At 34.3% G+C, this 10697-nt stretch overlaps 1 pseudogene; it reads right to left on the bottom strand.

Annotated features, from left to right (window-relative positions):
• Window positions 1-6942: 6942 nt before the first annotated feature.
• Window positions 6943-9030, bottom strand: LOC141516132 (heat shock cognate 71 kDa protein-like; annotated as a pseudogene).
• Window positions 9031-10697: the final 1667 nt, after the last annotated feature.

Below are 10697 nucleotides of genomic sequence, written 5' to 3'. Positions count from 1 at the left end.
GTACCTGAGTTCAAATCTGGCCTCAGACACTTAATAATTACCTAGCTGTGTGTCCTTGGGCAAGCCACTTAACCCCATTGCCTTGCAAAAACCCTAAAAAAAATAGTTTATGTAGACTAGAAATTAATTGTTCCTTACATGTTTGGTAGAATTCACTTGTAAATCTATCTGGTCCTGGAGACTTTTTCTTAGGGAGTTTATTGATGGTTTCTTTGATTTCTTTTTATGGAATGGGGTTATTTAAGTAATTTATTTCCTCTTCTGTTAATCTGGGCAGTTTGCATTTTTGTAAATGTTCATCCATTTCACTCATTATCCATTTCATTGTCATACATTTGGCAAAGTGGCTCTGAATTGTCTCTTTAATTTTCTCCTCATTGCTGATTTAGTTCACCCTTTTCATTTTTTCATACTGGTAATTTGGTTATTTTCATTTTTATAAATCATATTAACTGAAGATTTGTCTATTTTATTGATTTTTTCATGAAACCAACTCTGAGATTTATTATGTGATCAAAGGTTATCTTGCTTTCAATTTTATTATTAAACTCTCCCTTGATTTTCAGAATTTCTAGTTTGTTATTTAATTGGGGATGCTTAATTTGTTCTTTTTCTAGCTTTTTTAGTTGCATACCCAATTCATTGATCTCCTCTTTCTCTATTTATTCATATAGGCCTTTAAAGAAAAAAAGGTTTCCCCTCAAAACTGCCTTGGCTTCATCCAGACTCTTATTTAATTAGAAAAAGTTTTGCACTAATAAAGCCAATGCTGCCAAGATGAGAAGGAAAACAAAAAGCTGGGAGACAATTTTCATAGCTAGGTGGTTCTGATAAAAGTCTCATTACTAAAATATATGAAGAATTAAATCAAATTAATGTGGTTATAAGTCATTCCCCAAATGCTAAATGGTCAAAGGATATAAATGGGCAGTTTTCAAATGAAGAAATTAAAGCTATATATAATCCTATGAAAAAATTTCTAAATCATTACTGATGAGAGAAATACAAATTAAAACAACTATGAGGTACCACCTCATACCTTTCATGTTGGCTAAGATGACAAAAAGGGGAAATGATCAACATTAGAAAGGTTATAGGAGGATTAGGTCATTAATGTACTGTTAGTGGAGTTGTGAATTACTCTAACCATTCTGGATAACAACATGAAACTATGCCCAAAAAGCAATAAAACTGATCATACCTTTTGACCCAGCTATAGCAATACTAGACTTATATCTAGAAGAATGATAAAAAATGAGAATTGTCCCATGTGCATAAAAAATATTCACAACTGCCCTTTTATAGTGGCAAAGAATTGAAAATTTAGAGGATGCCCATCAATTGGAAAATGGCTGAAATAGTTATGGTATATGATTTTTATAGAGTAGCTAAAACTCAATATCTTTAATAAAAATTAATTAAAAAATAAATCATAAATAGTCAGACTCCAGAGAAGTATGGAAAGAATTACAGGAACTGATGCTGGGTGAATGGAGCAGAACCAAGAGAAAATTGCAATGCCATTGTGAGTTGATAATCTTTGATGGAATTAGCTACTCTCAGCAATTCAGAGAGCTAGGACAGCCCTAGGCAACCAGTTATGTGATCCACAACAGAAGAAAAATAGCAAAACAAAACAAAATGAAAAACCAACTATAGAATCTCAATGAACACTATGTTTACTTTTAAAAAAATTTTTCTTATAATTTTTTCCATCCTTTTCCACAATTTTCATTCTGTCCCCTTAGTCTCAGTTCCTCATTCAGAAAATGACTAATATGTAAGCATGTTAAACATAAATGTTCTTGTGCAATGTTCACTAGACTATTTGCTTCTGAGGAGATTAGGGTGGGAAAAAAGGGTGGAAGAAAATTGTGTAACTTATAAATATGTATGTGGATGGATGTCAAAAAACTTTTCATAACATGTAATTGGAAAAATTAAATATAAACAAAAATAAAAATAAGCAGGGAGGATTAAATGACCTCCAAAATGTCTTGCAGCTCTACATCTATTGATTTCTATGAGTAAGGCACAGGGAATACAACATATATACAAATAACTCTACTATGAAATAATAAAGAATAAATACTTAAGAGAAAATAATCTAAAAACCAGTAATATGACAAAGGAAGAGATGGAAGTTCAGGGGAGAATTTCTGAGTTTAAGCTCCAAAGTTTGGAATGGTTTGGGTAGGTGGAAAGATGTAGCATACTCTCTGGATAGCTGAAGGAGTAGAGAAGATTTGGATCATGAGAGCTGAAATTTGATTTCCTAATGTACTAAAGGTTGATGAGGAAACATTAACATGTAAATTAATGACTGCATGTATGAGAGCCAAGTTGGCTGTGTGAAGCTAACAAGATCCTGGAGCTTTTCCCTACCAAAGATAAATGAAGCCTCTATTCTGACATTCAAGGTACAGACCCCACCAAGAAAAAGGGAAGATTCGAAGAAGTTTTCAATGGTAGACATTACGGAGAATCTTCAGGGAAGGTTTATCTCTTGCGGGGGGGAAAGGGGAAGCAAAGCCCAGGAAATGGGAGAGAGGGGAAAGCTAGCAGGAGGCTTTTAGCCACAGTGCAATCCAGGTACCATCAGCTCAACAACAGCAAGGTCCCAGCAGCTAAATAGCAAGTCAGATGGGAGGAAGCCAACCCTAAACAAAGTCTGAACCCTGGTAACACTGGGGCATAAGACTTGACTGGGTCAGGAAGACAGGACTGGGTCGGGAACAAACCACTGCTAAGTCAGAACTTGGACATAAAAGAGGAAACAAACCTCTGCAAAGGCAAGGCCTGGACTGCATAGGCAACATCTTGGCCAATTTCAAGCCAGGGATCAGTGTCCAGCCCCAGCAAAACAAACAAAAAAAAGTTTGAATATATATTCCCTATATCTCAGGAGCTGAGCTAAAACAACAAAGATGAACAAAAAAAGATAAAGGAACATTCATTATAGAAAACAAAGATGATAAGAATTCCATGTCAGAAGAAGAAATCACAGGGGAAGTCTCAAAAGAATCTATAAATTGGACTCAAATATAAAAGCCCATTGAGCTAAAAAAAGAATTTAAAAATCAAAGAAGAGAGGAAAAGAAAAATGGAAAAAAGAAAAGAGAATCATTCAGGAAAATTATGAAAAATTGACCAGGGAATTCAACAACTTTGAAAAGGAAACATACAAGGTAATTGAAGAAAATACAATTCTAAAAATTAGAATTGAACAAATAGAAACCAATGAATCTATGAGACTAAAATAGAAACCAATGAATCTATGAGACTACAAGATTCCATTAAACAAAATTAAAAGACTAAAAAAAAAATTGAAGAAAATGTAAAGTAACTTTTAGGGAAAACAAATGATCTGGAAAATAAATCCAGGAGAGACTATGAATCCTTGGACTATCAGAAAGTCTAGATCATTAAAAAAAAACCTGGAAAACATCATTGCAAGTAATTATAAGGGAAAACAGTTTAAATCTGCTAGAACAAGAAAGCAATATAACTATTGAAAGAATTCACAAAATCTGTCTAGAAAGAGACCCCAGGATAAAAACTCCAAGAACTGTTATAGCCAAATTCTAGAACTCTTAAATAAAGGAGAGAATAGTGCAAATAGGAAAATGAAAAAAAAATCAAAAAACAAAGGAAACACAATCAGACTCACATAGGACTTATCAGTCTCAACATTGAAGGATCGAATGACCTGGAATCCCATATATCAGAGAACAAAGGACCTGGGACTACAACTCAGAATGTACTACCCTGCAAAATTCAGCATATGTTGTCAGGAAAAAAAGAAGGATGTTCAATGAAATAGAGGACTTCCAGAATTTCCTGACATGAAGACTAGAACTGAACAGAGAATTCAATTGCCAAATATATGACTCGAGTTGCATAAAAAAGTAAATGAAAAAGGGATGGAAAAAAACAAAACAAAACAAATTTTGGTCAATATCATCAAATTGTATACACCCCTAAAAGGGAAGATATAGAACGTCACTTTTTAGAACTTTATTCCTCTTAGAATAATTAAAGGGTCAAATATAATCGAAGGATATGAGTACAATTGCATCTTATCTCTCCATTGAAGAGGTCCAAGATGACATCATAATGTTTGAGACAAAAAAACCCTGATAAAAAGCAGGGGTTTAATTTTAAATTTAAGTGTCACATTATCCTTTGACCCACTTTTATTCTGCTGTGCTTGTCTTAACACTTGACATAGAGGGCATTATAAACTGGGTGATTCTGAGTCAATGTCTCACATAACTTTTTTTTTTTTAGGTTTTTGCAAGGCAAATGGTGTTAATTAGATCAGGGTTGGACTTAATCCATGTTTCACTTAACAAGGGATTAAGTACCTTGGGTGGGGAAGGGTTCTTACAGTCTGAGAAAATGGGGGGGGGGGAGTGACACAAATAGTTCAAGAAATGATTTGGCTTTGGATCATAGTTTGGCTCATGAGGAGGATTGTATGGCCTTGGAGGGTACTTGAAAAGGGGGCATGATAAAAAAATGATTATAATTGTAATTTGATTTAACTTGAGACTATACTGTGTATCAAGCAATCTGATACTTTGACAACAAAATGAGTTTATCAAACAAATATCAAACTGTGATTGATGATACCTGATTATACTAGAGCTATAAATAACACCAGGTGATGAGGCACAAAAATATATAATTTTGAAGGAAAAGAAGGGAGTATATATGAACACTTAGTAAATTCTATTCAATAGATTTAGGCCAGAGAGGGAATAAGGTACATCCCCATTTGGGCTTAAAAATTTACCCTAATCTACAGGGAAGGTGGGGGGAGCAGAGGAAATAAAAGATATTGGAAGAAGGGACTGATATATTGTTTACAACAACCACATTTGAGGCAGAGAGATAAACACCAGGTAAAGGTAAAATGTTAGAGCAAAATATATTATGCCTCAGCTGAAGTAAAAAAAAAACAGGGATAATGATCCTTATTTCAGATAAAGTACAAGCAAAAATCAATCTCATTAAAAGGAGATGAGGAAGGAAACTGCATCTTCTTAAAAGGCACCATTGATAATGAAACTATATCATTATTAAACATGTATGCACCTAATGGTATAACATCCAAATTCCTAGAGGAAAAGCTGAGTGAATTATGAGACATAGACAGCAAAACTTTAATAATGGGGGACCTCAATTTCCCTTTCTCAGAAGTAGAAAAATCTAACCACAAAATTAACAAGAAAGAAGTTAAGAAGGTGGATGAAATCTTGGAAAACTTAGATGTGATAGATCTCTGGAGAAACCTTAATGGGGATAGAAAAGAATATAGATTTTTTTTCTCAGCAGTATAAGGCACATATACCAAAACTGGACATGTGCTAGGGCATAAAAACCTTATAATTAAATGCTGAAAGGCAGAAATAATAAATATACACTTCTCAGACTATGATGCAATGGAAACTACTTGTAATAAATGTTCATGGAAAGAAAAACCAAAAACTAACTGGAAAATAAATAACATAATCTGAAATAATGGGTGGATCAAACAGCAAATAATAGAAACAATCAATGATTATATCTAAGAAAATGACACTAATGAGACATCATACCAAAAATTTATGGGATGTAGTTAAGGCAGTTTTGAGGGGGGGATTTTTTTCTCTAAATGCTTATATGAATAAAATAAAGAAGAGATCAATAAATTGTGTATGCAACTAAAAAAGCTAGAAAAAGCACAAATTAAAGATCCCCAATTAAATATCAAATTAGAAATTCTGAAAATCAAGGGAGGGATTAATAAAATTGAAAGAAAGAAAACAATTGATCTCATAAAATAAAACTAAAAGTTGGTTTCATGAAAAAGCCAATAAATTAGGAAAATCTTGGGTTAATATGATTTAAAAAAAGAAAGATGATACCAAATTACCAGTATCAAAACTGAAAAGTGTGAACTAATCAACAATGAGGAAGAAATTAAAGAGATAACTTTGCTGAACTTTATGCCAATAAGTTGGATAATGAGTGAAATGGATGAATATTTACAAAAAATACAAACTGCCAGGATAGCTTGATGGAACAGTGGATAGAATACTGGCCCTGGAGTCAGGAGGGCCTGAGTTCAAATCTAGCCTCAGACACTTAATAATTACCTAGCTGTGTCACCTTTGGCAAGTCACTTAACTCCATTGCCTTGCAAAAACTAAAAAAAAAAGAAAATATAATCTGATCAGATTAACAGAAGAGGAAATAAATTCCTTAACTAACAGAAAAGGAAATTGAAGGAACCATCAATAATTTCCTAGGAAAAAGTCTCTAGGTCCAGATGGATTTACAAATGAATTCTACCATACATTTAAGGAACAGTTAATTCCTATTCTACATAAACTATTTAAAAAAAATTTGGAGAGGAAGGAGTTCTGCCAAACTCCTTTTATGACACCAACATATTGCTAATACCTAAACCAGGAAGAACCAAAACAGACAAAGAAAATTATAGACCCATCTCCCTAATGAATATTGATGCAAAAATCTGTTTTTTTAGGTGCCAATTTTAAATAGATTTTATTCTCCAGGATAAGAATTGCATTTCCAGTTGTTTACAGGACTGATAAAGTGCAATGTTGTTCACTTCTCTCCCTCTGCACATATTTAAGTATTCAAAATGCCCAGATTTGCACAGTAGCTTAAATGTTACTTTTTATTTTTTTTTAGTTTTTGCTAGGCAACAGGGTTAAGTGGCTTGCCCAAGGCCACACAGCTAGGTAATTTTTAAGTGTCTGAGGCTGGATTTGAATTCAGGTACTGCTGACTCCAGGGCCAGTGCTCTATCCATTGCGCCACCTAGCTGCCCCATTAAATGTTAGTTTTAAAACTGTCTATTGCATTGGCTAAAATTTGAGTCCTTCAATTTTTAGAAAGTTGTGTGGAATGCTCTTTCTTCTGGTGCATTTAATCAACCTCTTCAATGGTAAGTCCAGAATAAGCACCTCCATATGGGACTGCTCCACTCCCTGGGAACCCACCAGGTATTCCTCCTGGTATGACTCCTGGCATTCTCCCGTACTCTGGTACAGCTTAGTAATGATGGGGTTGCAGACCTTCTCCAATTATTTCTGCTGATACTCAGATTCTTCTTTCTCAGCAGTCTGGTTCTTATCCAGCTAGTTGATTATTTCATTACATTTGTCAAGAATCTTCTGTTTGTCTTCATTGACAGTTTTGCCTCACATCTTCTCATCCTCTATTGTAGCCTTCATGTTGAAAGCATGAGATTCAAAGGAATTCTTGGAAGACACCTTGTCTCTGCTTTTCATCTGCAGCCTTGTATTTCTTAACATCCTGGACTATACGCTCTGTCTTCTTTACTCAGATGATCTTGGTAATTGGTGATGGTGATCTTGTTCTCTTTGCTTATGCTCTTATCCACAGCAGAAATAATGAGAATTCCATTTGCATCAATGTTAAGTGTCACTTTAATTTGAGGAAGACCCTTGGGTGCTAGAGTGATTCCTGTGAGCTCAGACTTGCCAAGCATATTTTTATTCTTTGTCATGGCTCTTTCACCTTCTTAAACTTGAATAAGCACTTCAGGCTGGTTGTCTCAATAGGTGGCAAATTTCTGTGTCTGCTTGGTGGGAATGGTGGTATTACATTTGATCAGAAATGTCATCACACCACCAGCAGTTTCAAATCCAATGAAAAGAGGAGTGTCATTCAAAAGCAGGAAGTTCTGTACAATCTCAGATTTGTCACCTGACAAAATGGCAGCCTGTACAGATGCACCATAGGCAACAGCCTCATCAAAATTGATAATCTTGTTGAGCTCCTTGCCATTGAAGAATTCTTGTAGAAACTTTTGGATTTTAGGGATGTAAGTGGAAGCACCCACAAAGATGATGTCATGAACCTGTAATTTATCTAGCTTAGCATTTCTGAATACCTTTTCCACAGGACCCAGAGTGCCACTGAAAAAATAAGCATTCACCTCTTTGACACGGACTTGGGTGATTGATGTATAGAAGTCAATATCACAGAGGGAGTCAGTCTTAACAGTGGCCTGAGTCCTGAAATAAAGGGTATGCTTTGCATATTCACAAGTAGTTTGCAAATGGTGAATGGCCCTCTTGTTCTCACTAATGTCCTTGTTGTGCTTTTGCTTGAACTTAGCAATGAAATGGTTGACCATTTGGTTGTAAAAGTCTTCCCTACCCAAGTGGGTGTCTTAGATAAATCTGAGAATGTGCAAGACTTTCTACTTTTGGATATCACTCCTCTTTCCCTTAGAATTGAAATTGCTGGTGGTATTATGATAGTTCTGATCAAATTTTGATTCCAAAGATACCATCTTCAGTGCTAAGAATGGAGACACCAAAAGTACCAACTCCAAAGGGGAGACCAAAAGTTTCTACTCAGAAGTATCCTCAATGGTCTTGACTAAGATGAAAGAAATTGCTGAAGCAATAAATTTCTCTCTCAAAACCAACCAAGTTTTTTGTCCAAGCCTTAATAAGCAATAGCAGCAATAGTTGGCTCATTGATGCTTTGGAGACCAGTGATCGCTTCAGAATCTTTGGTGGTCTGACACTAGGAATCATTAAAATAGATTGATACTATGACCACAGCATTTGTGACATTCTTGCCAAGGTAAGCTTCAGCAATTTCTTTCATCTTAGTCAAGACCATTGAGGATACTTCTGAGTAGAAACTTTTGGTCTCCCCTTTGGCATCCACTTGGACCTTAGATCTTCCTGCATCATTCAACACCATGAAAGGCCAATGCTTCATGTCCCACTGCATGACTGCATCATCAAATTTTTGACCAACCAGATATTTGGCTTCAAAAACCATGGGGTTCACTGCAACTTGATGCTTTGCAGCATCACCAATTAAACATTCTTTGTCAGTGAAGTCAACAAAGCTTGGGGTGGTCCTGTTTCCTTGCTCATTAGTAATGATCTCCACTTTCCCATGATGGAAAACTCCCACACAGGAATAAGAGGTGCCAAAGTCAGTGCCAAATATGGGTCCCTTCTACATGGTTGCTGGCGGTTCAGGGGTCATAGTTGACCACTGTGGAGGAAAAAAGGGCTGCTCCAGTTCTGAGTAGACCTGATGTAAAAATCTTAAATAAAATTTTAGCAATGAGACTACAACAAATTATTACTAGGATAATCCACCATGATAAGGTAGGATTTATACCAGGTAGGCAGGGATGGTTCAATATTAGGAAAATATGCAACATAATTGAACAGAAATCATATGATTATCTCAACTGATGCTACATCCAATTCTTATGAAAAACAGTAGAAAGTTTAGGAATAAATGGAGTTTTCCTTAAAATGATAAATAGTATGTAACTAAAACTATCAACAAATATTATATGTAAGGGATTAAACTCAGAGCATTTACAAGAAAATCAAGGGTGAAACAAGGATGCCCATTATCACCATTACCATTAAATATCGTATTAGAAATGCTAACATTAGCAATAAGAGAAGAAAAAGCAATTGAAGGTATCAGAATTGGCAGTGAGGAAGCAAAACTTTCACTCTTTCTAGATGAAAGGTTTACCTAGATAACTCGAAAAAAATCATCTAAAAAACTCCTTGAAACAATTAACAAATTCAGCAAAGTAGCAAGATATAAAATAAACCCACATAATTCATCAACATTTCTATATATATGAACAACAAAGCCCAAGAGCAAGAGATAGAAAGGGCTATTCCATTTAAAATAACTAAAGACAACATTAAATACTTTGAATCTGCCTCCCAAAACAAACCCATAAACTATATTAACACAATTATAAAATATTTCTCATGCAAATAAAGTCAGTTTTAAAAAATTGGAAAAATGTCAATTGCTTCTGGTTATGTTGAACTAATATAAAAATTACTAATATAAAAATTACAATCCTAACTAAATTAAATTACTTATTCAGCATCATACCAATCAAACTACCAAACAACTATTTTACTAAGCTAGAAAAAATAGTAATAAAATTTATCTGGAGCAACAAAAGATAAAGAACAGCAAGAGAATTGATGAAAAAAAAAAAGTAAAGAAAGTTGACCTAGCTTTACCAGATCTAAAACTATACTACAAAGTGACAATCATCAAAACTGCCTAGTACCGGTTAAAAAATAGAGCAATGGATCACTGGATTAGAATGGGTTAAAAAAAACAGCAATAAATGACCTCAACAATCTACTGTTTGACAAACCCAAAGACATCAGCTTCTGGAATAAAAACTCATTATTTGACAAAATTATTGGAAAAACTAGAAAATAGTATGGCAAAAATTAGGCATAGACTCACATCTCACATCTTATACCAAAATAAGGTAAAAATGAATTTAGACATAAAAGGAGACACTATAGATGAATTAATAGACTAAGAAATACTCTATCAGATGTATGGAAAGGGGATAAATTTATGGCCAAAAAAGAATTAGACTACATTATAAATTGCAAAATGAATGATTTTGGCTACATTAAATTAGAAAGTTTTTACACTAATGACATCAATGCTACTAACATCAGAAGGAAAGCTGAAAGCTGGAGAACAATCTTTACAACTAGGAGTTCTATTAAAGGTCTCATTTCTAAAATATATAAAGAATTGCATTAAATTTATAAGGTTTCAAATCATACCCTAATTGACAAATGGTCAAAGGAAATGAATGAAATTAAAACTATATAGAA

Source organism: Macrotis lagotis, chromosome 1, assembly GCF_037893015.1.
Source record: "Macrotis lagotis isolate mMagLag1 chromosome 1, bilby.v1.9.chrom.fasta, whole genome shotgun sequence".
Classification (NCBI taxonomy): domain Eukaryota; kingdom Metazoa; phylum Chordata; class Mammalia; order Peramelemorphia; family Peramelidae; genus Macrotis; species Macrotis lagotis.
Note: the sequence above shows the minus strand (reverse complement) of the source record. Positions and strands in the feature narration are given on the sequence as shown.